Here is a 25,542-nt window from a genome sequence, read left to right on the forward strand (position 1 = left end):
GCGGCATGGCTGAGGCTCCAGTTAACGATTAAATGATTCCAGAGACAGAAACAGATTCTGACAAAAGCTACAAAATAGGCCATAAGGGAAATACTCAATTGAACAACCAGTTATTTTTTTCCTTGATATAATGCATCTGCTTTTATTCATGCTATTGACTAACTTAAACACATTATAAAATATATAACTTTGTACAGTTAGTCTAGTACAGGGCTTCAGAATAAGAAAATTTAACTCTCAGACTGTCCCTGGACTTCTAAAAATTCAGCCTTTCAATATTTCCTTTGCTGCAAACATTTGAACACTGATTAAACCCAGATTTAAATAAATTAATTGAAGATTAAAAGCCAAAAGAAACTAAACCGATACTACCATCTAATCATATTTCCTTCTCATGGGAGACAAGGTGGATTAATAGAATGTACATAAGGTCAACTTTGCTTGAGCAAGGTACTCAAAGCTCTTTGTCAACCCTTCCAAAAGACAAGCTGCACAGCTCCAAACACAGTGACTATCTACCATTTGAATATTCTCAAAATGTTCAAAAGGCACTCATTCTTAAAATTCTACTTGGTTACATCTTAAATTTCCACTAATGAGCTGGGAGACCCTCATCAGATGGGTCAGAGCATTGTGTTGCATGGCATTGAAGGGACACAATACCAGTACTGAAAACAGCAAGAAGATGATGGGAGCATCTGCCTTGCAAGTCTTCCATCCCTTCTTCCAATCACCCAAGAAGCAACAACAGCATCACTGAAGGTGGCGGGAACAGGGCAGGTAATGCACAAATATTGCTAGACTCTGAGTTAAATCAGGAATAAAGAGAAGATACAATACCCTTCGCAATTTCTCTGTCTACTGGTTTCAAAATTTTTGCATCATTGTAATAAAAAAAAAAAAGTTTGGCTTAATTAGCTTGGCAGACATAAAACAGAGCCTCGGTTTCCTCATCTCTAAAATATGCACAAAATCAAGTTTGTAATGTTAGAAGAATTACATTGCATAACATATATAAAGTGCTTATCACATAAGAAGTGTTCAGCACATTATAGCCATTGCAGCTGTTGTTAACAAAAAATATCTCACCATTTGCCAAATAGGAAAGCAAAACCTATGTTTACATATGTTCTAGGGCTCCCTTTAATTTAAATCTTTTTCAAAGTGTCTTTCTTTGGTAAAACATAAAATATCCTTAGAATGAGGGTACAGAGTTATTTAATCAACATTTAATGGATATCTACTACGTGTTGGGTACTGTTAATCCCCAATGATAAAAAAGTGAACCAATCACACAAATACACATAAAATTAAAACTGCAATTAGTCCCACAAGGTAGAGGAACATGGAACTAAAACAACATATAATAAGATAATTGATGTAACAAAGGAGGCGAGAAAGGTTTCCTTAGGGAAGGGATGATTGAGCGCATATCTGAAATAGAGGTGGGGTGGGAGGAAGAGGGGCAAGGAGCAAGGCAGGAAGGGAGGGTGAGGAGAGAAAGAGCAATACTAGAAGAGATACAGGATGTAAACACATTATCTTTAATCTTGAAGATGAGATATGGTCTAAAATTTATTTCAGGAGTAAGACTTCAAGAACATTCCACACATGTGATGCTATTGTTGTGTAGTTAAAATAAGTGTAACGTTATATAAAGATGATTACTACATGCCAAGACCAAAAATATCACGTTAAGAGTCAACAAAACTAAAGAAATGGTCACCCTTTGTACATTGTGGATATTTTTGCTTTATAAATGACTACCAATGAGGTCCAACCTCGGGTTGTTACTGTCCAGTTAAATTCTACACTTACGTATTGCTTCCTCAATCAACAGCAAAGATGTGAACAGGAATTAGAAACTCATTTATGTTTTTGTTAAAAAAACACAGTTAGGATGAAAGTCTTCTGATGGAGAGTATACTATTTTCCAGGTCTAAATAGTTAAACCTTAGTTCTCTCTATCAGTTGAGGAAAGTACTTAGACACAAAACAGGTGGAAGACTCAGCCTTCAACTTTCACTATAAAACACTCTAGGTCAGTGGTTCTCAAACTTTAGACAGCATAAGAATCACAGAGGACACCACCCCAGGGTTTCTGATTCAATCAGTCCGCGGCGGGACTGACATTTTAACAAACTCACTGGGGCTGCTGCTCAGGGAATCACATTTTGAGGACTACTGTTCTAGCTTAAGAATTTGCCATTACATAATAAGGTGTTTCCTTATAAATGACCTTTAGATTTTGCCTAGTATCAGAATATAGTTACGGTATTCAAAAACTTTAATAACTAATTCAAATTTAAAAATTATTAAAGCAGTGTAAATAATACAAAATTAAAAGCTATATTTTACGTTAATCTAGGTATAGGACCAGGAATCTGGCCAAACAATTAATTTCATCTGTCAATGATCTAAGCAGAAATCTTTTTAAAACATTGTACTATCAGAGCCAGCCCCATGGCCGAGTGGTTAAGTTCGCAAGCTCTGCTTCACGGGTCCAGGGTTTCGCTGGTTTAGATCCTGGGCACCGACCTGGGACCGCTCATCAAGCCATTCTGAGGCGGCATCCCACATAGCAGAGCCAGAAGGACCTACAGCTAGAATATACAACTATGTACTGGGGGGCTTTGGGGACAAGAAGAAGGGGAAAAAAAAGACTGGCAACAGAAGTTAGCTCAGATGTCAATCTTAAAAAAAAAAAAATTGTACCATCATTACTACAGATGCCAGTAAACATTTTTGACCATCACTTTTTTTGTTTTTTGTCATTTTATTTAACCCACATGAAAACAGCTTAAAATGTAATATGCTCATTTTAAAATAAGAACTGATAATATCTTGGTTCTCTATCAACTGCAGTTTAGATTGCTCAGCTTTACATTTTTGTATTATATTTAGTTTAAGCTACATATTGAAGTATGTTTCTTTTATTATAGTGTTTTTCATCAATCTCCTCATCTTTTCTAACTGCTTCTCCCGCCCCAGATTTCATGTTTTATTGTTAACTGACACTCTTGCATAGTGAGGATAATATTGCTGATAGGAGCATGTGTCCTCAATATAAAGCAGATTTTGTCACTATCCAATAGGGAAATCATGCAGAAGCTGTCAGTCATACAGCAGGAGAGATTACACTATCAAAGTGATACACCTGTGACAGATAACCCAAAACCAAACTCAAAGGAGACCAATTAACAGATAGGCTGGTTTGTACTCTGACTACGTTGGAAACCATCCCATTCTTGCATGAATATGAAATTGATGATTTAATAGGCTTTTCACTTCGATAATAACTCTTATCTATTCACTGTCAACAAAATATATATATGAGAATTTTTTAATTCAACTAATCTGAAAGTAATTCTATTCTGTTATTTCTTGAAAGTCATATCTAATATTTGTACTATTTCTTTACTGTCACCACTATAGACTTCTGGGGTCCCATCTTGGATAGACAGACTCAAAGTCAATCAAGTTATTTCCCCTTGTGTTCTTAAAATGGAGAAATGCATTTTAAACAGTTTTGTGTTTGTATAAAAAACAAATATATATACAAAGAAAAAATAAGTTCAGAATGCTTAGAGAAAGGACATGTTCCTATTAGTAATACAATCTATTTACCAGAAAATTGTTAAAATATCTTTAAAATTGTTGCTACAATTCTAAAATTGTTCCCCATAAGCCCTGCATCATAGCTCTCCATTGGTGGAAAATAACTATCATGTGGATGCATTCTAATCCCTTTAATATAAAAATACTATAGAAAATGTTATTCAATGGGTTATACATTTTATATGAAGAATAAAATATTAAGCACTCAATGGACGGTCACTAGTAATACAGTTGTTCCTTTACATACCACATACTTTTTCCTTTAGAGCAAATCTAAGGAGGGTTAGTTAAGGAGGGGTCTCAAACACCTTGCTATAAAGCGGTTGTATGTGCCACCTGTTATTAATACCAAATTCAACACTTTAGTGTGATGTGGCATATTTAAATATTTAGAGTAAGTATTCTCTACAAATATATGTCGAGAATTTTGTTCACTAAAAGACAATATAAAGTCAAAGATTTGTCTTCTTAGGTACAGAAATATTGACAATTAATTCTAAGAACAGAGTGTACAGAATGTTGTACATCAAAAACAGACTCACTCTGAACTGTGCACAACAAATTCAACCAAGCAATATCTAAGTCTATTTCAAAATAAACTTATCTTCCCTTATATCTCTTGATCTTTTCTATAATTCTAGGAGACTTGCATCTTACACCTTATAGCTCATCCACAAGCCGCTAATCCTATTTATCTTTTAAGATCAAGACCAAGCGAGTCTCACCTACCCCTGAAGCCTTTTCAGACAAAACCCAGTATGAAATGCTATTATCATGCTCTGAACTCCTGCAGTCCTCATTAGACATGCAATCTCTTATCGTCATGGGTTGTTAACTCTGTCCAAGCAGGAGCATCAGATTCTTCCCAACTGGAGAGCAGGCTCCTGAAGGGCAGGGAGCAAGGGAGCCTTCTGTTCCTCCACAACACCTGGATAGCACCTGGCACACGACAGGCTCTTTATTATGAGTACTGTGTGGAGTTATAAAATGCAATTAAGAGTTGAATAACTATAAAATATATAAATTTTTCATTTTCTACATTATGAGTTTGATGTAAATTAACATTCTATAGTAGAATAATCATTAAAATAAAAAGTTGCTGATTCTTTGACAGTGTCAAAGAACAAAATATTCATAAATATGACTTTTTAAGGATGGCAAGAATACATTTCATCAAGCACATTTTAAAATTCCCCATTATTTCTACATTCCAATAATTCCGAAAAGTTAAGGTAAGAACCCTCAGAGTGGGGCTCTCAGTCTAAGTTCTAAGGTAATATATAAAATTGCACATGCTTCAGTGTTGAAAATGTATTTTAAACCAATATGAATCTAAGTGAATTAAAATAAATCCTTAACTCTGCTTTGTCTTCAAAATGAACAGGACTGTTAAGGAAAGCTACTTTCACACTGGGGAAAAAAACCGACAGTTGCTACGTTTTGATCAAAATAAGGAGCTCCTTAATCAATATCAAATGAAGACAAATCACTCTGACAATAGGTTGACCAGTTTACTTCTCTTTCTCCTCTGTGAAATTATTGAAGGGGCGGCAGCAACATCGAATTTCATGTTTTAAAAACATTGTGCTTGGCAGGTGCTTAGAGACATCCCAATTTGAAATAATAAGGGCAGTGTCCTACTATCTCAGTCACACGCAGTCATCAGTTCTATAAAAGCACAGGTTGCTGCTTTTAAGAACAAATTCGCTAAAGCACAGCTGGTGGACACCGTCCCAAGTTATGTCTAAGCTTGAAGTTACGTCTGGAATCTGTACCTATTCACAAAGCAAATAAAAAGAGAAACCAAAACAAACCAACTGTGTTGCAGCCTAGATTAAGAGTATTTTAGGTCTTTTCTTAATAGCTAGTTTTTAATCAGTAGTAATCGATATAGACCCACCTAGACGTCTGCTTCTCTTTCCTCCCTAAGGCTTTTAATAAAACCAGCTTTACGGTAAAATGTGTGTACATTATTTTCAATAGCCTTTCATGGGGAGACGGATGGAGGATATGTTACATTTCAGTGGGAAGGTATTCAACGGTAAAGATATTAGAAATGAAAGCTGTTGAAACCAAGTAGGGGCTTTCTGTCTTGGGGGTCCTGCTGAAGGCCTGAAGAGGTAAGAGGAGTGGAGAGTAGGTACATAAAAACATTAAAGGGCAAGAGATCAGTGACTTCTAAGAAGCATTTTTTTTACTGCCTTAAAAAGACCCGTGATTTTCTGACTTCATTTCATATTCCAGGTCCCACATGGAGGGGGAGGGGAAGCAGAATTGCTTCTAATTCTGAGAAAGATGAGGGGAGAGAATGGAGAGAGGAAGAAAAAGAGAAAGAAGGAGAGAGGGAGAGCGCGAGCGAGCAGCTCAGGATACACTGACGGAAACCCCAAGAAATTTCACAACTCTTTGCCATAAATAGCCTTTCTTCTCACTCTGGATACCTCCTCCTCTACATCAGCAAGGCTCAGCCTCCACGCGCTGAGAAGCACCATTCACAAATCCCTCCGTCACCCCTTCGCGCTCCCCTACCCCGTCACTGCACCGCGTGTACGAGTCCCTGGGACACCAGCCAAAATATGGGAGGGCCCAAGGGGCCACCTGGGGTTTCAGCTCCGGACTGATTTTCTTTCCAGGTGAACCAACGCATTGATTAGTCAGGATTCCGAATACACACACACGCGCGCACACACACCCCCTCCCTGGAGCCCTTGACGCGCCACCACAAAGCAATTTGTTCACACTAAGTCGCTGCTGTTCGCTGGGGAGGGTCTCGCCTCCAATCCAGGAAGCCAGCGCCCGTGGATAGGCAGCGGAGGCAAGCGGCGGTCCGGGCTGGGGCACTGCGGTTCCCCCGGGAGCCCGGCTCCCCGCCCTCTCCCGCCGCCGCCCCCGCCCCCGCCCCGGCGCTGCAGCCCGGGCGCCAGCGCGGCCGGCCGGCCGACCTGCGGGACGGAGCGGCCAGGGAGGGGAGCGGCCCCGAGCCTGCGCCAACTCCTGCGTCCTCGGCCGGCCGCGCGCTGCATCGCGCTGGAGCCGCAGCCGCGGGGAGCCGAGCGCTCAGGCGCGCAGAGGAAAAGGCCACGCAGCGCGCCGGGGTCGCGGGCCGGCGGCGAGCCAGCCCGCCCGCCGCCCTCCCGCCCCGCCCCGCCCGCCAGGCAGGTCCCCGCGCCGCGCACGCGGGGCCCGCGGTCGGCGCCCCGGGCCTGGGCTGGGGCTGCTCCACGGCGGCCCGGCACGACGCGTCACCTGCCGGGCGGCATCCCCGCAGCCGCCTCGGGCCGGCCCAGCGCGGCGGCGACGCGCGACCCTCTGGGCGCGGGGGCACCGGGGGCGTTACTACCTGGAGGGCTCCGCGCCGCTTGTTAAGGCTCCTCCCGGGCACTCGGGGATTTATGTCTTCGGGGCACGAGGGTGTCTCTCCGGGTCCCCCTCCTCTGCCCTCCCTCCCCTTCTCGCTGTTGGGCTCCTTCTCTCCACTCCCAGTTGCAGAGTCGAGCTGCGTTATTTAATAATCCTCCTGCTCCTCCTGCCTGCGCCAGCAGAGCTGCTCTGCCGGAGCCACCGCTTCCCAGTCAGTCATGTTGTGGAGAGAGAGAGGGAGGGAGGCGGATTGGCAGTCGGTCGCCGACTATTTGTGGTGAGAGAGAGAAGAGCAGAGCAAGAGGAGGGCAGGGGAGGGACGCGGGGAGGCGCTTCCAAGTGTGTGAGTGCGCGGAGTGAGACTGTGCGGGGAGCCCCGCTGCCACCTCCCCGCAGGCCGCGCTCCCGACTGGGAGCAGGGCGGCGGCGGGCACGGCCTTTATAGGCGGGGGGGGGGGGGGGGGGGGCGGGCCGCCGAGGGCGGTGCCGGGCCCACTGCGTCCGCCGGGCACCACGCACGCAGCCTCGCACGGGAACGCGCGCACAACCAGTGCTGGCCCGCTGCTGAGTTTTCGTTTCAGGGGAGTCGTGCCCAACCGTGCTGACTTGGCTTTCTTCTCAGTCCTTCCTTGTGCGTACGTCGAGGCCAAGTGCATTGGCAGGTCAAGACAGGGCAAGAGCGGGGCTCTGAAGCGCTGCGAAGGGACCGCGGGGATGCTGAAAAATGCCCTGTATCTTTTCTCTCCAAACCACAGATTTTTCTCTGTATTTTTTTCTCTCCAAACCTCTTCCACCTCTCACGGAGGGAATTGTGAGGTTCTTTCTCCCCTTTTCCTTCTCACCCAACGTATTCATATCCTGACATGTCTGTTCCCTCAACGGCAGCAAAGAAGGAAACCTGGCTTCTTTCCAGAAGCAGCTCACACCTCCCAGGAACCATTTATGGCATCAGTCCTTCTGTAGGATAATAGAAGCGTTGGGACGATGACCTGGAGTGGAACTTGTGTTCCTACACACAAGGTCCTTGACAACACAGATTTACAAACAGAACCAGCTACCATTTTGACATCATTTGACTGATGGCCCCCTGGAGAATATTTGCCAGTTTAGAGATGGAGAAGATTTCTGATGCATGGTGCTGGTGCTTTCCTAATTTATTTTCCTTTGATCCTCTCTCTCATTGCCCTGCCTCATTTCCTTTCAGGTTTGCCCTGGGTCCTGGACTCCTTCCCATCCATCCCCCTTTTATCTCCACTCCTATATATTTATATCTTTAGCAGGCAATACAGCAGATGGAATGCATTTAACTGTGTGGAGTGTGTGTGTGTGTGTGTGTGTTCTAAATAATCTAACTGGTCATAATCTGACTTCTGAGATGTTAATATATTGGGTGTAAAAGCAAGGTGTACTTTTTGAATGAGTATCAGTGGTTGATGTGTATTTTCGTATGAAGACAACCCTGCTTTGGGGGACAATTTTTTTTCATAAATGTGGTAAAAGGAAGTTAACATTTAGAAGGCTGGGGAAGTGGTAGCAAGGTTGACAACTCAGTTGTTATTTCTTCTCCCCTTGTTAGGAGGTCATGACCAGTCTTGTATCCTCAGATTTTTGTTATATGAAAGCCCATTATATATTCTCCATCTCTTTTCCCTTTTTCACATTGATTTTCCTTTTGCCTGATTCTTTCGTGTCTCATACAAAGTTTAGAGTCCATTAAAGTCCACTAAAAGTGGCTTAAGCATATAATCAAGAAAGGGGAGTGAAGCTGGGACCAGTGGACAAATATATCATTTTAGCTTCTTTAATTAAGCACTGGAAAATGGATGTGTAACAAAGTATGTTGGGATTTAATGTGCGCATGTACTGTGAAAAAGCTATTATCATTTCTTCAGTTTTACAGATCAGGAAAGCTGGGTTTGGGGAGGTAGGTAGTTCACCTTAGATCACATACAGATTAAGTGATGCAGCTAGAAGTCAACCCAAGTCTGCCTTACTCCTACTGTCCATACCACCTCCCCTTCACAACTCCTGGCTTAGTTGAAAGTCTCACTGGTTTCTTTAGAGCTTTTGATAATTATGAAAAAAGCGGATCCACAACCCTTTGGCATTTTCCTTCTGCCTCCCTCCTCCTTTTTCCAATGCAAGAACGGTTTACAAAATGTTTGGTTTTTAGGGTTAGGCAGGGATTTTAAAAGTGCTAACTACTTGGACTTCTAGATGAAAAATTTAGGAAACTTTTTTCCACAGTCCTTGCCAAAGGAATCTTGCATCGCTGCAAAAGGAAGTTTTATGGAAGAGAGATTCCTGATCTGAACATTTGTACTTAGCGAATAAAGATGGGGTTTATTTAAGACCTGTAAATAGACATTTTTTAAAAATTTGACCCCCTTTAAGGACAATGCTCCATCATATTGGGCAAGTTTTTGTCCAACTTTCTATTTAATTAATTGTCATCAATAATGATAATTTATTGTTGTGTATCGCGTGGGCACATGTGTACATTACGTGTGCATAGTGACAGATGGTAATTAGTCTTTGGGTGGTGATTGTCATGTAGTCTACTCAGAAATCAAAATATAATGATCTACATCTGAAACTTATATGATGTTATAAACTGATGTTACCTCAATAAAAATTTTTTTTAATTTTAAAATAATGGTAATTTAATAATGACTCTGTATTGCATACTTCAGAATTACACATTAGACCAGATATTTCAAGGGCATTTTTGGTAACCACAACTGATTATAATTTTCACACTTTCAATTGCATTCATAATTAGAACCATGACAATCTGTCAATTGCCTTTATTCGTTAAGGTATTAAATAAAGCCAACATTTCTTGCTTAATTTTCTAAAATTTTTTTTTTGCCAAATAAAATCTAAAATTCATATACACTAGACCAGAAAGACATATGAAAATATATAACCTAAAACACACTTCTGAAAAGTTGATTCATTTTAACTATTTTGTATTTCTTGTTGAAAAAAATCTGTACTAGAAATCCCATTTATAAATTATAATAAACATTTTGGAAGTTAAGTGAATGAATTATTCTCTTTTAAGGTTGTTTAATGTTTCAAGTAGAATTTCCCACTTTGCTACTCTTTCAATGATACAATTTTTGTTGTGATAGGAAAACAGAAAGTTAATGACTCTTTCCAATGTGTTCATTTTCATCTCTTATGCTTGCTGCTGTTTGGTTCCCAAGTGTATTTAACTGGCAAGTTCAATGAAGATTTGGCATTGCACCATTTGATGAAAGCAGAAAAATTAGGTTGCCAATTACATATGTGCCCCTTATGTGCACTGAATTCCCACCGAAGTGATGAACCAAATTAGAAATTCTTCAGTAGTGGTACCTAAAAAGTAAAATTAGTGCCTAGGGAAGGTAAGGGAGGTAATTTTTCTTTCCAACCCAATTACTATAATAAAATTCATAAGATGTTTTAGAAAGTGAATTAACTTTAAAACATTTGCAAACAATGCTTGTAGATGAGATATCAGAAAATGGATTTAAAAGTTGCATTTCTTTTTTTCTGTCCTAGCTATTTTATTATTCTTTGATTTACTTCATACCCTGTCATGATTATGCAGTCATTTATGGAGAAAGTTTGATGAAGGCCACTTCTTCCCTTTGCTTTAGCCTAGTAGTATAAAAGAAATGCAAAAAAAAAAAAAAAAAAAAAATTAAATTTGATGTTAACATTCTGTGTATTTTTCATATTACTAAAAGCTGAATTATTTTTTTGTGAAATGCAAGTGGCATTACGGTACCCTAGAGCAACAGGAGCCTTTAATGGAGATGGAGGCTGAAATTTGCACTTGGTTCAAGAGCAAGGGCTGATGAGAAAGTGTGGGATCGGAGACAGGTGGATTGACTCAGCTGCAGTTCAGGCAGGGTCCAGAGAGCACAGGAAAAAATGAGTCTTAATATGGCATTAATTGGGGCAAACCGCCAGGAAGACAGGGCACGGTAGACTAGAATTTAGATAGAATTATTTTTCAGAAATCTGGCAGTGGGTGCTATACTTGGTAAATTGTCTTTTTGCAGCAGACATTCTGACTGGTGGCAGAACAGCAGGATCTATTCATGCTCTTGCTCTGTGGAGGAAACTAAAAGGCCAGGCAGGTCAACTGCCCAGCATATCAGAGAGGAATCCTTGACAGAAGCTAAGCCCAGATGACTGGGTCAAAATACACACTGCATGAGCTGTCTTTGATCTGGGAACCACACAGACACCAAGGATGTGTCCCATGGGGCAGACATGGTAGCTAGACTATTAAGGTGAATGTATGCCACTGTCCTTGTCCCTAGGCTTCCATGTCCCAGGTTTACAAAGCAATCTAATTCTAAGCCCATTTAATGGCCTGAGAGGATGGAGAGCAGAGGCTGTGAAGAGGCATCAGTTACACAGCAACTGAGGTAATCCTTGGATTTCCAGGTGGACTATCCAATTTAGATAAAATTGAACTGAGAAAAGTTGAGGTGATGGAAGGAGGCGAGAACTGACACTGATGTTCTCTGAATTTATGCCCATCTATTTTTTAAGGAGAGTAAACTGTGTTAAAAATAATGTTTATCAACATAAAACCAAAGGAGTCTTTATAAACAGATTTACTGCTAGAAACCTTTCCTTTTGTATATTTCCTTATCTTTGTTTCTATTTCCAAATGTGATTGATGAAGTCTTTTGGAAAATTAATTACCTCAGGATTTCTGACCTTCTCATGAGATAATTTTCATATTTAAGTATTTGTTTTTTCTGATTGCAATATGTAAAACATATTTAACTCAATTAATTGGTTCATTTGTTGATGTCTGTGGGTTACATCTATCAAAGTGATGTTTTATTGGGCTTTTGAGTTGTTCTATTATGATTGTCCCCAGGCATCTATGTGTTTGTAGGCATTTCGTTAAAATAAATAGAACTTGACACATTTTTTAGAGAAATCTTCAGTGAAATCATCTCTAAAAATAGTTTATTGATAAAATCTCAAACTATAACAATAAATCTATATATAAATCATATAAATAGATCTCATTACAAGAATAGAAGAACTATAACAAAACTGTAATGGTACTGGTGTACTACTTAGATATATAGTAAAAATAGACAATGCTAATAAAATAATCTAAACCATGTTAAACCAGTACTTAAGCAGGTTGGAAACTGGTCTTACCATCTGTCAGTTTCTGTGCTGGCAGTTTCACAAATGAGATCTTTTTAACAAAACATCACAGCAGGAGATACAGACATGTGAATTGTAATTAAAATGTTAAAAATGCACTTTCTAGTTTTTGTCATTTGTGTAAAGCTTCTCCTATATTGTGAAATTCTACACTTATGAAGTTATGCAAAATGGCAGTCATTTTTATTTTGCCAAATCTATACATTGACCAAAATTTTAACTTCGGTAATGAAGGCATATGCTGTCATAAATTGAAGTGTGTTTCCTTACGTCTAGTTCACTCAGTGATGAGATTCAATTATTTTTAATCATCCAAATGAAGAAGAGAAGAGGAATAATTTGTATATTTTTATGCAGTCTAGATCTGCTGAGGACTGATGTTCTTGCTTTATATTTACTTACCATTATATTCTGTAAATAAAAACAATATTGCATTTTATTCTCTTTCTGGAAAAAATAAACCTGAATGAGATACTTAACTCTGTGACAAAAAAGTTGCCTACATTTTATATCTGAGCAAATAATAGTTTCTATGGTTTCTTAGCATTTACATACCATACAAACCAAAATACATGGTATAGGAAATGTAACTATTGTTAATGCTATATGTCAATTACTATATATTGACTAAGTGTTCAAGAAATCAATAGTGACATAATTTGAGTTAATGACATATTGACTAGGGTTAAAATAACACATTTACATTAAAATAGATATTAATTTATATTTTTACTACCCATATTCAACATCTTGGATATTTTTTAGAAATTTTAGTTAATGTTAAAGTTAACAAATGTTCTTGACGTTTGTCATTATGGGACTTACTATCTGCATGTGTATTCTATATCCAAACCCATTCACATCCCTAACCTACCACTGGAGTGTAATAATGCTTTCCTTTTCACTGTCATTACTTCCAACTTTTCCTTCAAATGTTAACATTTTAACAAACAAAATTAGTATTGAGACAGGAATGAGTCATTAAATCACCATGTAACTGTATGTTTCAAATATCACTGTCACAAAATATCCCATCCCATCTGTACTTCTTATAATGAGACGTTGAAACCATTCTGATTGAGTGGTAAGGATTATGCCCCTTCCACTTGAACCTGAGCAGACTTTTGTGACTATATCCACCAACAGAATATGGTGAAAATGATGTTATATAATTTCCCAGATCATAAAGTTGCCATTCACTTTCTCCTGTTCTCTTGGGACGATGGCTCTTGGAACCTAACCACCTGCTGTAGGGAAAGGATGTAGAAGGACTGATGCCCCCAACCCTCAACACTATCTAAGAGACTGACAGCACGTGCAACCAGCACCAATTTGCCAGCCGTGCAAGTGAGTCATCTTGGAAGTAGATCCTCCAGTTCCAAATCTATCCACTTCAGCGTGCCATGGGGAGCAGAGATAAACTATTAGATTTTACTGCTGCATAAAACATTACCATAAACATGGAGGCTTAAAATAAACACCCATTTATTAGATCACAGTTCTGTAGGTGAGAATTCTTGCAAGATATGGCTAGCTTTCTGCTCAACATCACAAGCCTGAAATCAAGGTGTTAGCCAGGCTTAGTTCTCATCTGGAGGCTCTAGGACACAAATCAGCTTCCAACCTCTCTCTGGTTGTTGGCAGATTTCAGTCCTTGAAGTTGTAGGACAGAGGTCTCTGTTTTCTTGACACATGGCTCCCTCCTTCTTCAAGCCAGCAGCTTTGAATCCTTCTCATGCTTCAAACTCTTTAACTTTATCTTCTTCCACCAACCAGAGAAAACTCTCCCACTAGACTATAAACCAATGGTGGGCCCATGACCGATTTACTCCTCTCTGAATCCCCAGTGCCTAGTTGAAGCAAAATAATGGGTGCCCAGCCGAGACAAGGGATGATACATATGACTGAATATTTACTCTCTTTATCATTTCCCGAAAATTATTATGTGGTGGAAAAGACTTATTGTTCATTATTCCTTCAAGACCCTTTATTTTCCTCCAAAATATTGGTAGTCTTTTGTCTTTGAGCTTCTTTCATAAGATATCTTTCTTCCGAATTGACTTTAAAAATGAAGGTCGCAGGCATTACCGAGTAATATTCAGTCATAGGAAGCAGTGTGGTGAGCTTTGATGCAATGGCATAGAAGGTTGTCTTAGTCTGTTTGGGCTGCTATAACAAAATATCATAGACTGGGTGGCTTATAAATGACGGAAATTTATCTCTCATGGTTCTGGAGGCTGGGAAGCCTGAGATCAGCGTGCCAGCATGGTTGTGTTCTGGTGAGAGCCCTCTTCCTGGTTCGTGGCTGGTACCTTCTCACTGTATCCTTACATGGTAGAAGGGACAGAGGATCTCTGTGGGCTCTCTTTTTACAAGAACACTGATCCCAGTCATGAGGGTGGGCCCTCATGACCTAAGCACCTCCCCAAATCCCCACCTCCTAATACCATTTCATTGGTCTTTAGGATTTCAGCATATGAATATTAGGGGAGGACACAAACATTCGGACCATAGCACAGGTCAAGACTGAGGAAGATATGAAAGACCTCAGAATAAACTCAGCTGTCCCCAAGAGCTTTAACTGATGCTGGGCATGAGATATGGTACTTCGTATTATCAGGTTTACCTTTTGACTCATTAATAAATAGTTATTAATTAGTTTTCTTCTTCTTTTTCCATATATAGTGGCCCTGTTTATGGGTGAAAGTTCCAGCCAATAGAATGCTACATTTCTGAAAAATAACATGAGATTTTAGCTCATTAGATATTTCTGGTACAAGATTAAATCATAGGAAGTAAATACTGAACAAAAATCTGAAATGATGAAAACAAAAGATGTGAGAAAAACAACAAAATTCATGATGAAGTAACTTCACAAGTAGTCCTGGTTGGAGAGAATTCCTAGATAAATAAAGCGTAATCATTTATGTAGGCACGCTACATAGTAACAAAAGTAAAACACAAATGATGTATTCATTATTCTTTTCCTAGAAAACTAAGACAAAAGTGACAGGGTAAGAGTCAGTCGAAGCATACTGCAGGAGCATATTCACTAACACGATGCTTAAAAATTATTTCGAGAACTACATTAACTGTGTTAATTTCTCACCGATCTTGTGTTGTTAATATCTGCAAAACATCTTTACCTAGAAACATAGAAAAGTAGAATTTGAAGAGATCTTAGTCATTCAACAAATTTGTATTGAAGATGTTAAACAAGCCAAATATTGATACCAAGATGGGGAAAAAATTCTTGCCATTGAGACAGTCATGGAAACAAATAATTAGAATACAATGTAAAGTGCAATAAAAACGATATATAAGCAGTTACTTTTTGCCTTCGAGGAAATCACAATCCAATAATAGACATACTACAACAAATTATTACAGCAGTTAACTCTTAGTCCTCATTTTACTTTAGTGGATTCTGGATTGGAGTGACTTTGTACTGTATTGATCTAGCTAAACTGGAACTGTATTTCCCAGAATTCTCTTCGCTGTATGATTCTGCATTAGGATCGTCAGAAAAGAAGTCTTCATGTGATCTGGGAGGAAAAAATGAAGCGGCAGCTTTATTATACGCTGAAGGTTAGTGTAAGGAACCAGGTGCTGTTTCAGTTCATGCTCCTTTTTGTTGATCTGCTGGCTCACCTTGTTGGTTTGAGGCAGCAGCTGCACCAGCAGCTCCCTCAGCTCCTGCCAGAATTCCTACTTTATCCTCTCAAAGTATGCTTGTACAAGTGCGTGGGAAGCTCCATTGTGGAGCGTCCTTCTGCCTACCACTATCTGAATATCGCTTGTAATGTTGAGATTGGAGATGGCAAAAGACAGATATAGGTAGAGATTGTCTTTTAGGGTTCCAGTTTATTTAGTCTTCCAGCTGATGTAGGTAGAGATTGTCTTTTGGAAGTTCACTTTATCCTGACGATTCCAGTTTTTCCCAGCTTACCCTCAGTCCACAAAGATTTTCTTCCCAACTGCCAGTTCTGTTGATCTCAGTGACTTTAAACCCACCATTAGATGCAGTAGCAACAGGCTTCCATAGACTTCTTCCCAGCTCCCACAATTGCATAAAGTCTAATCCCTGTAATAAATCCCTTAGTCCATATCATTCATATTAGTTCTGGTTCTCTGATGAAGCACACACTTACATGGATATATTTTATAGAATGAACCCAAGGAGTACTGAGGGTAAGATGTGCATGGTGAGGAAAGAAAAGAGTAAAAAGTGACTAAATTATAAATTAACATGATAATTTTAGTCATTTCCTTCTATTTGAAACGTTCCTTCCATTTGGCTCTGAGACACCACAGTACTCTGTTTTTATTCCTAACTTTCTCCCTATTCATTCTCAGTCTCCTTTACTAGATTCAACTCACTTCTATGACCTGTACGTTGGAGTGTTCCAATACTCAAGACTTAAACTTCTGTTTTCTATTTATAACCACTTTTTTGGTGAGCTCATGCAGGCGCAGAGTTTTGGTATGATGAATGCAGATGACATCCGAGTTTATATTTGCAGCCCTGAGCTCCTAACTCATGTCTACCTGCCCACTTGACGTCTCTGCTTGTATATAGAAGCATCTCAAGCTTAACATAAACAAAGCCTTTTGAATTCCTCTCAAAGTCTGTTCTGTATGTAGTCTTCCCCATCTCAATGAGTCAACTCTATTCTTCCAGTTGTTTGTGTTGAAAAACTTTGGGTCATTCTTAGTCTCTCTTTTTCTTTTATAATGCACATCTAATGTGTCAGCACACCCCATTGGCTTTATCTTCACATTATGTACAGTATTCAACCACTTCTTAAAACTTATACTGTGCTATGACCTAGTTTAAGCTCCATCCTCTTTCACCTAGGTTCTTACAATAGCCTTCTAACTGATCTCTACATTTACCTTTGCCCCTCGCAGTATATTCTCAACAACATAGGCAGGGTTATCAGGTTAAAGTCTAAGTCAGATCATGTCACTATTTTGCTCAAATTCCAGCAATGGCATCCATCTCACTGAGAGTCAATGTTGTTGGAACGGTCAACAGGCCCTGCATTTCCTGACACCTCTCTGCACCACGACCACTACTTGTTGGTACATTGCCTTCTGTGACTTCTCTTCCCCGATACATGCAGGAGTCCTTCCTTACTTTCTTGCAGACTTTGCTCAAATGTCACTTCAGCGAAGCCTGCTCTGGCTGTCATACCTAAAATAGTAGTTCACCCCATACACCTGCTCACATTCACTTCCAAGCCCCCTTACCTGTTTTACTTTTCCTTAACCTTTGTCTCTGTCTAAAACAATGTATATTGTATGCGTTTATTCTTGTTTATTGTCTGTTTTCCCCAGTAAAATAAAAGATAATGAGGACAGGGATATTTCTGCCCCCCCAACCATGCCTAGAAGAGTGCCTTGTGCATTATGACCTTCATTAAATATTTGTTAAATGGGTAATAAATCACTGAATAACAGTACAAAATCATATATTCAATGAACATTGGCAATATGCTAGGCAGAGTGCTAAACCATGGAGAGAGAGAAATAAGATATACTCCGAAGAGTTGAGAATCTAATAGGAAAGATGAATAAGTAAATAGACAATTACTATAAAATGTGTGATAAGGGCTAAAAGAGATGCAAAATGGGATATTTTGTATTATATAACGTAGGCATAAATAATCCAGACTTAACGGGTGGGTTGTCAAGGAAGGATTCCTGTCAGATATTATATTGGCCTGAGTTCTAAAAAATATATCTTGCTTGACTACTTAAGCTTTGTTAGATAAGTGGCAGCAAAACAATCATTTCATTCTTTGAATTTAATAAATATTTGTTAATTTTTTGGTATTCAAATAATCTTGTGTTTGGGAATATTATTTTAATAAGCATTAAATTCATAAAACTATCTTTAATCTAAACAATTTATTATTTATTTATTTTTCTGAGAAAGATTGGCCCTGAGCTAATGTCTTTGCCAGTCTTCCTCTATTTTGCATGTGGGTCACTGCCACAGCATGGGCGCCGATGAGTGCTGTAGGTCTGTGCCTGGGAACTGAATCCAGGCCACCAAAGTGGAGTATGCCAAACCTAACCACTAGGCCATGGGGCCAGCCCCCTACACATTTTATTTTTTTAGATCTAATTTAAAATAAGATGAGACTGTTAACTCAGAAGTCTTAAATGTCTTCCCAGATTTATATGGACATAATAGAAAATATTTATACTGCCCATATATTTGAGAATCTCTGTTCACAGAAAATAACAGTTTGGACACATATTCCCGAGAACCATAAAAATGAATAATTACAGTTCTGTAATTTCTCTTTTTTCTTAACACTCAAGAGACGAAAAAAAGTCACATAATTTTCTAGTCAACTTCTAGTTTAGTTAATTTTGTATTTAGTTATTGATACCAAAACAATTTTTTGGTTTTGAAATCCTATGTCCAAATAAAATGCCTGAATAAAGAAGCTAATGTACTGTTTTGCAGAAGTTCTCTATGTTGTAAAAGTCGTTTAAGTTAATGTTTGGTGCAAACCTTGCAGCTAATAGTTAGGGGACACAACAATTAGAAATAGACTGAAAGAACCACCAGCAACTTTAAACTGAATCACGATTCTTTCTGAACTCTAATGGTTATGTTAATGTGAATAGTTCACTCAATATTTTTATATGGCATAAATTTTTGAGGCAATTCTATTTTTATCTATATCCTGCAAAAAATGACAGCCTCAAAATATAGGTCAACATGTTACTGGGTGCTTAAAGCAAGTACACATTCTGGAAACTTCTTTTCTTAAAGATTCATCAAAAGAGATACAGGTGTTTGAACTTTTTATGTAAATTATATAATCTCTAAAGCTGTATATCTTTTATATATAAACACATGTGAGCATCGACTGTAAACAATGAGGATCTGCTTAAAAGTGGTTCAAATCTAAACTTTTAAGAACTATGCATTAACCTTGGTTCTTTTAGAAATACCACACCTTCATAAAAATCAGATCATACAGCTACAGTATTAGATTACCTAGAAAATGTAACTTTTTCCTTATAATTATAATGTCCAGATTAATGCTGTATTATTTGCAATAATATGCCTCACCTGCTCTTCCAATTTGGGGCATGAGGTTGTGATTCTTATGTTATCTGTTCAATTTGGTATTTTTCTTCTAATGAAGGCCTATCTGTGTTCTTTGTGTTAATGTTCAATGTTCTTCTAGGAAAGGTATGCCTAGTGCCTAGACTATTAACTGCTTCTTGAAAAACAATTTTTTAAAGAGAAGCATAAGGGCTGAGGCATATAGAATGTGCTACCATATTAAATATGTGTTCATTAACAAAAATAAATTAAAAATGACAGTGGCTTTACATCTCCAGGGCAATAGTAAGTTATGCCTCAACAATTTCCATGAATTTACACCCTTAAATATTCTGCCACTCATTACTCTATAAAACCCATCAAGTCCTATTAGTACATTTACATTTTTGGGAGATTGCTCTCACTAAAAGGTTTTTTTCCCTTAACTGTTAAAAATTTTAAGGTGTTTATAGGTATTTAATTTAAGTAACTGCAAGTATTTAATTTTTGCAGAATATATAGAAGTATACAAGTACCTGTATATAGTACTTTTCGGAGAAAAGGATTCTGTGATTTTTTAAAAAAATATTTGGCAAATGTTTTTAAAGGTAAATAAAATATTTCCCCTTTGTTTTCTATGCCCCTAAGCTTTCTCTCTTTCTTCTTCTCTGCCTTTTGCTATTTCTTTTTCTTTTTTTCTCCTTGTTACCATCCTTCCCATTTGCATTTCTTTCTCTTCTTTGTCATAATCACAATGATTGCCTTCTACGGAGGCCTTACTCGCATGGTGGATACCAGGCTATTTCTTCAAATGTCCTAATCAAAATGAATGCATTTTGAAAGAAAACCAAACATCAGATGGACTCTAGTCTTATTAATTCCTTGACTGAGTATAGCATGTAAGTCCATTTTCAAGAATCAAGCAACCATTGGATGAGTACATTATTTCCAGCATCTGAAACCCCATCTCCAATTTCCCATAGGACAGTATAATACATGGGACAGAGTTTTACAGGGAATGCGTGCTGGTTAGGCAGTGTGCTAATGCCATCCCAGAAGTAGGTCACCATTTGAATTCTTTCCCTTCACATTCTCCTATACTCACAGACTACCCCAGCCTTGGTTAAAAGAGAAAACGTGGGATTAGATAGTGCACATCTCTACTTCAACAAAACAATAACAAAACTAAAAACTGGGAGAAAACATCATACAACTGACTGTTGCTTGAACAGAAGGCATATTTTATGGAAAAGAAAATTATGGCCCTACTGTGTAAATGAGGAAAATATACATAGACATAACAGTTGATCCAGTAAGAGGTCATAAAATGTAGTGATTAAGATCGCTGGCTTTGCACGTTCCACAGAACCGGCATTATACATGCCACTAGTTCCTAGCATCCTTGAAAGTCCTTAGACATTCTTACACTCTTCACTACAAACATTATATGTGGTTATCACTTCCATTCACTGAAATAACACTTTGCTGAATGCATTATGCAAGTAGCTTGTTAGAAATATTTTATAAGAATGTATACCACTTCCATTCACTGAAATCCTTGCTCCACATTTTATCAGCAGAGAAACTTTGGGGAGATTTTTAACCTTGATAATCCTCAGTGACCACATATATGAAATGACAGTAGTAATAGTATTTACTATCATTGGGCATTTGAGGAGATTGAATGAGAGGGCATGGGAATGTTCAGCACAGGACCTGAACAAGTATTCAGTGTATGGTATCTATTGTTATTGATATGCATTGAAGCCAAATTGCTAAATCAGTGAATATATAAATTCCTCCAACCTACTGTGCAACCAAATACATACAAAAATAACTAAATTACCCTATCTCATAGAAACAAGTAATGAAAAACATGAATTACATTTTTTGGAATTTGCCAGAATATAGCTAGCTTTATTTTCTAAACATAACATCTACTAAGAAGTAATATGTTTCCAAGTACTCAACAGATATTCACTGAACACTTATGATTTCTTGATCACTATTCTAATACCAGACTGGAGATGAAACAGCAGACAAGGAAGGCGGGGTTCTTGCTTTCCTGGATTTTACATTCTAGTTGGTAGAAGAATGGAGTAGAATGGGAAAGCAGAAAGATAACAAATGAGCAAACAAATGCATAAGATAATTTCATGAAATGATCAATGCTATGAGGACAAGAAATCAAAGTGATATGCAGTGTGTAATTGAGTGACTTCTTTGGTTTGTGTGTATCAACAGAGGACTCTCTTTGAATGTATAGTTAAATTGAGGTCTGAATGACAAGGAGCTGCAGCTGGTTCAAAGACCCTAAGACAGGAACAAGTCTACTATATTACTAAGTAGGAGGAACAGAAACTAGGCCGATGTATCTGGAACTTAGCCTCTAGGGGAAGAACAATGCTCTAAGAATTTATTTTGTGTTTCCATTTGTTTTCCCTTTTCTGGATCATTGACTACTTTCTATTTAATTGACATATTTATTCTTTTATTATTTTTTTTGAGGAAGATTGTCCCTGAGCTAACATCTGTGATCTTCCTCTATTTTATATGTGGGATGCCTGCCACAGCATGGCTTGACAAGCTATGCATAGGTCTGCACCAGGGATCTGAACTGGCAAACCCCGGGCCGCTGAAACAGAATGTGCAAACTTAACTGCTGCGCCACCGGGCTGGCCCTGACGTATTTATTCTTGATGTTAGAACAAAAACATTTTCTTTTAATCTAAGATGTTTACAATATCACAGAACATGCCCACTGTGTACTCTGACATCATTAGTGAAATTAAAAATTCAATACAATTTATATGTCAGAAGGAGGGAAGAGATTATTACTGGGTTTTTATAAAGGCTAGAAAATATTGTTCCATAGAAGCTTAAAGGGTTTATGTGAAAAGTAATAATTCTCTATCTCAGTTGTAAGTTTCAGTGAGTTTATTTCCATCTGTGGTAATGGAAGTAGGAAGTAGCAAGGGGAAATACAGAACTGTAGTATCTTCGTCCCACCAACATGCACACCATTTAGCATTGCACCACTGTGCTGAATGTTTTACTGCCGGGGTCCCTGAGCAAATCATTTCCATTACGAGTCTGTTTTAATAACCCCTTTGCTGACTCAGCTACCTGAATGTAAATATCATAGAAATGAGTAGGAAATAAAAGCCAGTTTGAAACAGTGAAAAGGGATCTAAAAGAAAATACTTCCTCCATATGCCTTCAATTTCATAACTCTATGTTTAAAAATCTGCTTATCATAGATAAAGTCTTTTGACTCTATTTAAAGCCAATAGAAGAAAAATAATTCCTTTTTCACATATCACTATATGTTGCTTAAGCTCGCTGTCTTAAATGACAGCTGTTTCACCCCACACTAATACAATACATATAGAAAAGCTCTTAAGGCTTTATCTATCTATCTATCTATCTATCTATCTATCTATATTTACTCCAACTGAAACTGCCACAATTATTAATACAGCCACAGTGAATTCCATAGCATTACAGTTAAAGACATTCATTGTCTATTCTATAGAGGTCTTTGCGGGTTGTCTTGCGGTACAAATGAGATGATACACTGTCTATTTGTTATACACAGGAGGTATGTTTCCCTGTGCCTGAGCTTCTGTTCAGTTCTACATTCTCTCTACGTATCCAGCCCTCCCCCAACAATTCCCAATAGCCTTTTAATACTACTAGCTGTTGAATTTAAAGACTGGCCTCCAGGGAAAAAATCCTTTGTGTGATCTGTATGATGACAATATTAAAGTAAAAAAGTGAATGAGTAATGTAGTTTTTTGAAATTCACTCCAAATAATATTAGTGATGTAGTTTGAATGTTACTACAGTTATATTTAAAATACAAGATGATCTTAGAAATATGATTATTACAAATGACTTTTAAGCTGCATAATTATATATTTCAAAGCTGATCTGAGTAGGTTTAAAAGGCTATAAATTGCAGAGAAATAAGTAGCTGCCTTCAGAAAGAATTTGTAATTAATAAGTCATCATAATATTGAGTTGAAACTCCATCACAATTAAAGCTAAAATATTAAAATATAGTTTAAAATATAAAGACTTAAAAAAGAGATGTTCTTGATGAAAACAGATTGAAATTGTGGTTATTACAATAAATGAGGAGCGCTGAATCATGACAGAATAAATTGTATCACTGCGAATATAAGTGGAATTTTTAGTGGTTTCTATTATTGTTTTTTTTGCAATACATATATGATGCTTGTTTGTCCTTTTCCAGTCTGTTCCAAATATGTGCACATTTTAAAAAAGCAGAAACTTCCTTTAATATCAAGATTCCAAAACTCTTTTGGATTTAATGCTAATAGTTCCGGTTGAACTTAAATAAGACCTGTTTAACAATCAGCAACATCTGGTCTGGTTCCTAGAGGAAGGCATGTGTAAAAGCAGAGGGGGAGGTCTCTCTCCGAAGGCAGCTCAAGATGTGTGTGTATGCGTGTGGGGGGTGTGTGGAGAAGGAGCCAATCATTTGCATTTGACTTACTTTTTGCCTTCAGCAGAAGATAATTATAGCTATTTATAAAGATGGTAATATTGATAGCTTCCATAAATATCTATTTCTGCATTTCTTTCTTTCTAAATATTATATTTAAGGTTTTTTTTTTCCATTTTGTGACACTTAAAATTTGCCTTACAGGATTTATAACCTAGCACAAGCACTCTAAAGGAAAAGAAGCTTTTTTTTCCTAGAAATTTTCTTGCCTCCTTTTCCCAGACAGAGGCTTCATGGAAGTTACTAGAGCTAAAAGTTGAGAAACAATAGTTGGAGTATATGGTTTATTTAAAACAGGTATTTGATTGAGAAAAAAACTAGCGTATGTTATTCCATTAAATCTTCACAACAGCCAGATGTAAGAGATATTTTTGTCTCTGTTTCATAAATGAGAAACTGAGGTTCAAAGAGGTTAAGAAACCTACAGAAGCAAGATTCAAATTCAGAAGAAGTAGCCTCCTGCTGAACTTGGATGGGGCTCAAGTAAGGTTAAATTAGGTAAGTTAAAGAGAGGAGAAGAGGAAAACTTTCGAGATGAAACTGAGCCTGACTCTCAGCATTGTCAGCTGATAGTATTTATCATTGGAATTATGCTGTAGTAAAGTGGTACAAAAATGCAAGGGCCAGAAATTTCATTAGGCTAATTATATAAGTAATATGACTCCTAGCAACCAAGTGTTTATTACGAAGACTTTATTAACCCTAGACCAAAAATACTGTTTCCAGATTTTTTTTCTAGTTTAATGAATGTTAATGGTAAGCATATTATGAAGCTCTTTTGATTCTTTAGTGTTTTCATCTATGAAAGATGTATGCATAGCATAAATACTAAGTAGGAAAGCAGTCTAAATATACATTTAAAAAACACAAAGGAAACCTGCTTTTCCGCTCAATGGCACAGTCTTCCTTTAAATTAGAAAAGGATAAACTTAAAGATAACCTCTTTTTCAGCAGTGCGAACATCAGGAAATGAGGGCTTTGTTAGAAAAAATGGTAATTGTAGCGCCTCAGTCAATCCTGGAAACTGCTCTGCTTCTGTTATCAGCATTCCAGCTCATTTCGGCAGTCAGAATAGAGCCTGGAAGAAGTGACCTCGAATACTGTATCCGGCTATTCTTATCAGGAGTTTTTTCCAAACTCAACAAATTTTGAAAAACTATAAGACTGTGCACATTGAATGGAAAAATTAGAGAATTCAAAGCAGATAAAGGTGCTTTTCAGACCTAAATCAGTTTGCTCAACTCTCTTCTCGCCCCACCTCTCACTGCCAGGCTCCTTCACTATCACACTGTCTTTCTTTGTTTTCTTGTTCTCCTTGACTCTCTCTCTTTCCTTCTTAATCATCATCAATACATCTGGTTTTATATGGTTCTGTAAAGCGTCACGGTGTCCCCCACTTCGTTATTTTTAACTTCCTTTTTATTCTCTCTTACTTTTTCCTAAATGATGTATAAACACAAATACTGAAAAAGAACTAAATTGTAAGGCAATAGGAGCTACCCTAAAAAACCCAACACTATAATTACATCATTCACCTGAGCTGAGCACAATATAAATTAGGGATCCTTGTCAAAAGAGCAGGAGAATTTGCAGCTCGTTATTTTCCAGAGGTCTTATAACCTAACAGTCCTTAGAACATATAATATCTCCCCCACTATTGTGCATGGATGGGAAAGTCCCAGACCAGCCTGGACGTTAATCACACTCTTCTTGGTCCTCTATTGGCCCCACATTATGCCTAACCTAAACTTTCTAATGAGTACTCCGA

The 25,542-nt window shown here is 38.1% G+C and overlaps 1 protein-coding gene across 9 annotated transcripts in view; it reads right to left on the reverse strand.

The window, feature by feature from the left end:
- The window catches only part of CCSER1 (coiled-coil serine rich protein 1), a 1,207,616-nt gene extending 1,200,223 nt beyond the window's left edge, over positions 1-7,393 (reverse strand). For all 9 annotated transcript variants that reach the window (XM_070614289.1, XM_070614290.1, XM_070614291.1 and 6 more), the window contains exon 1: positions 6,959-7,393. The gene's annotated coding sequence lies outside the window, so the exon portion shown is untranslated. The remainder of the gene's footprint in view (positions 1-6,958) is intronic.
- Positions 7,394-25,542: the final 18,149 nt, after the last annotated feature.

Source organism: Equus przewalskii, chromosome 3, assembly GCF_037783145.1.
Source record: "Equus przewalskii isolate Varuska chromosome 3, EquPr2, whole genome shotgun sequence".
Taxonomy (NCBI): domain Eukaryota; kingdom Metazoa; phylum Chordata; class Mammalia; order Perissodactyla; family Equidae; genus Equus; species Equus przewalskii.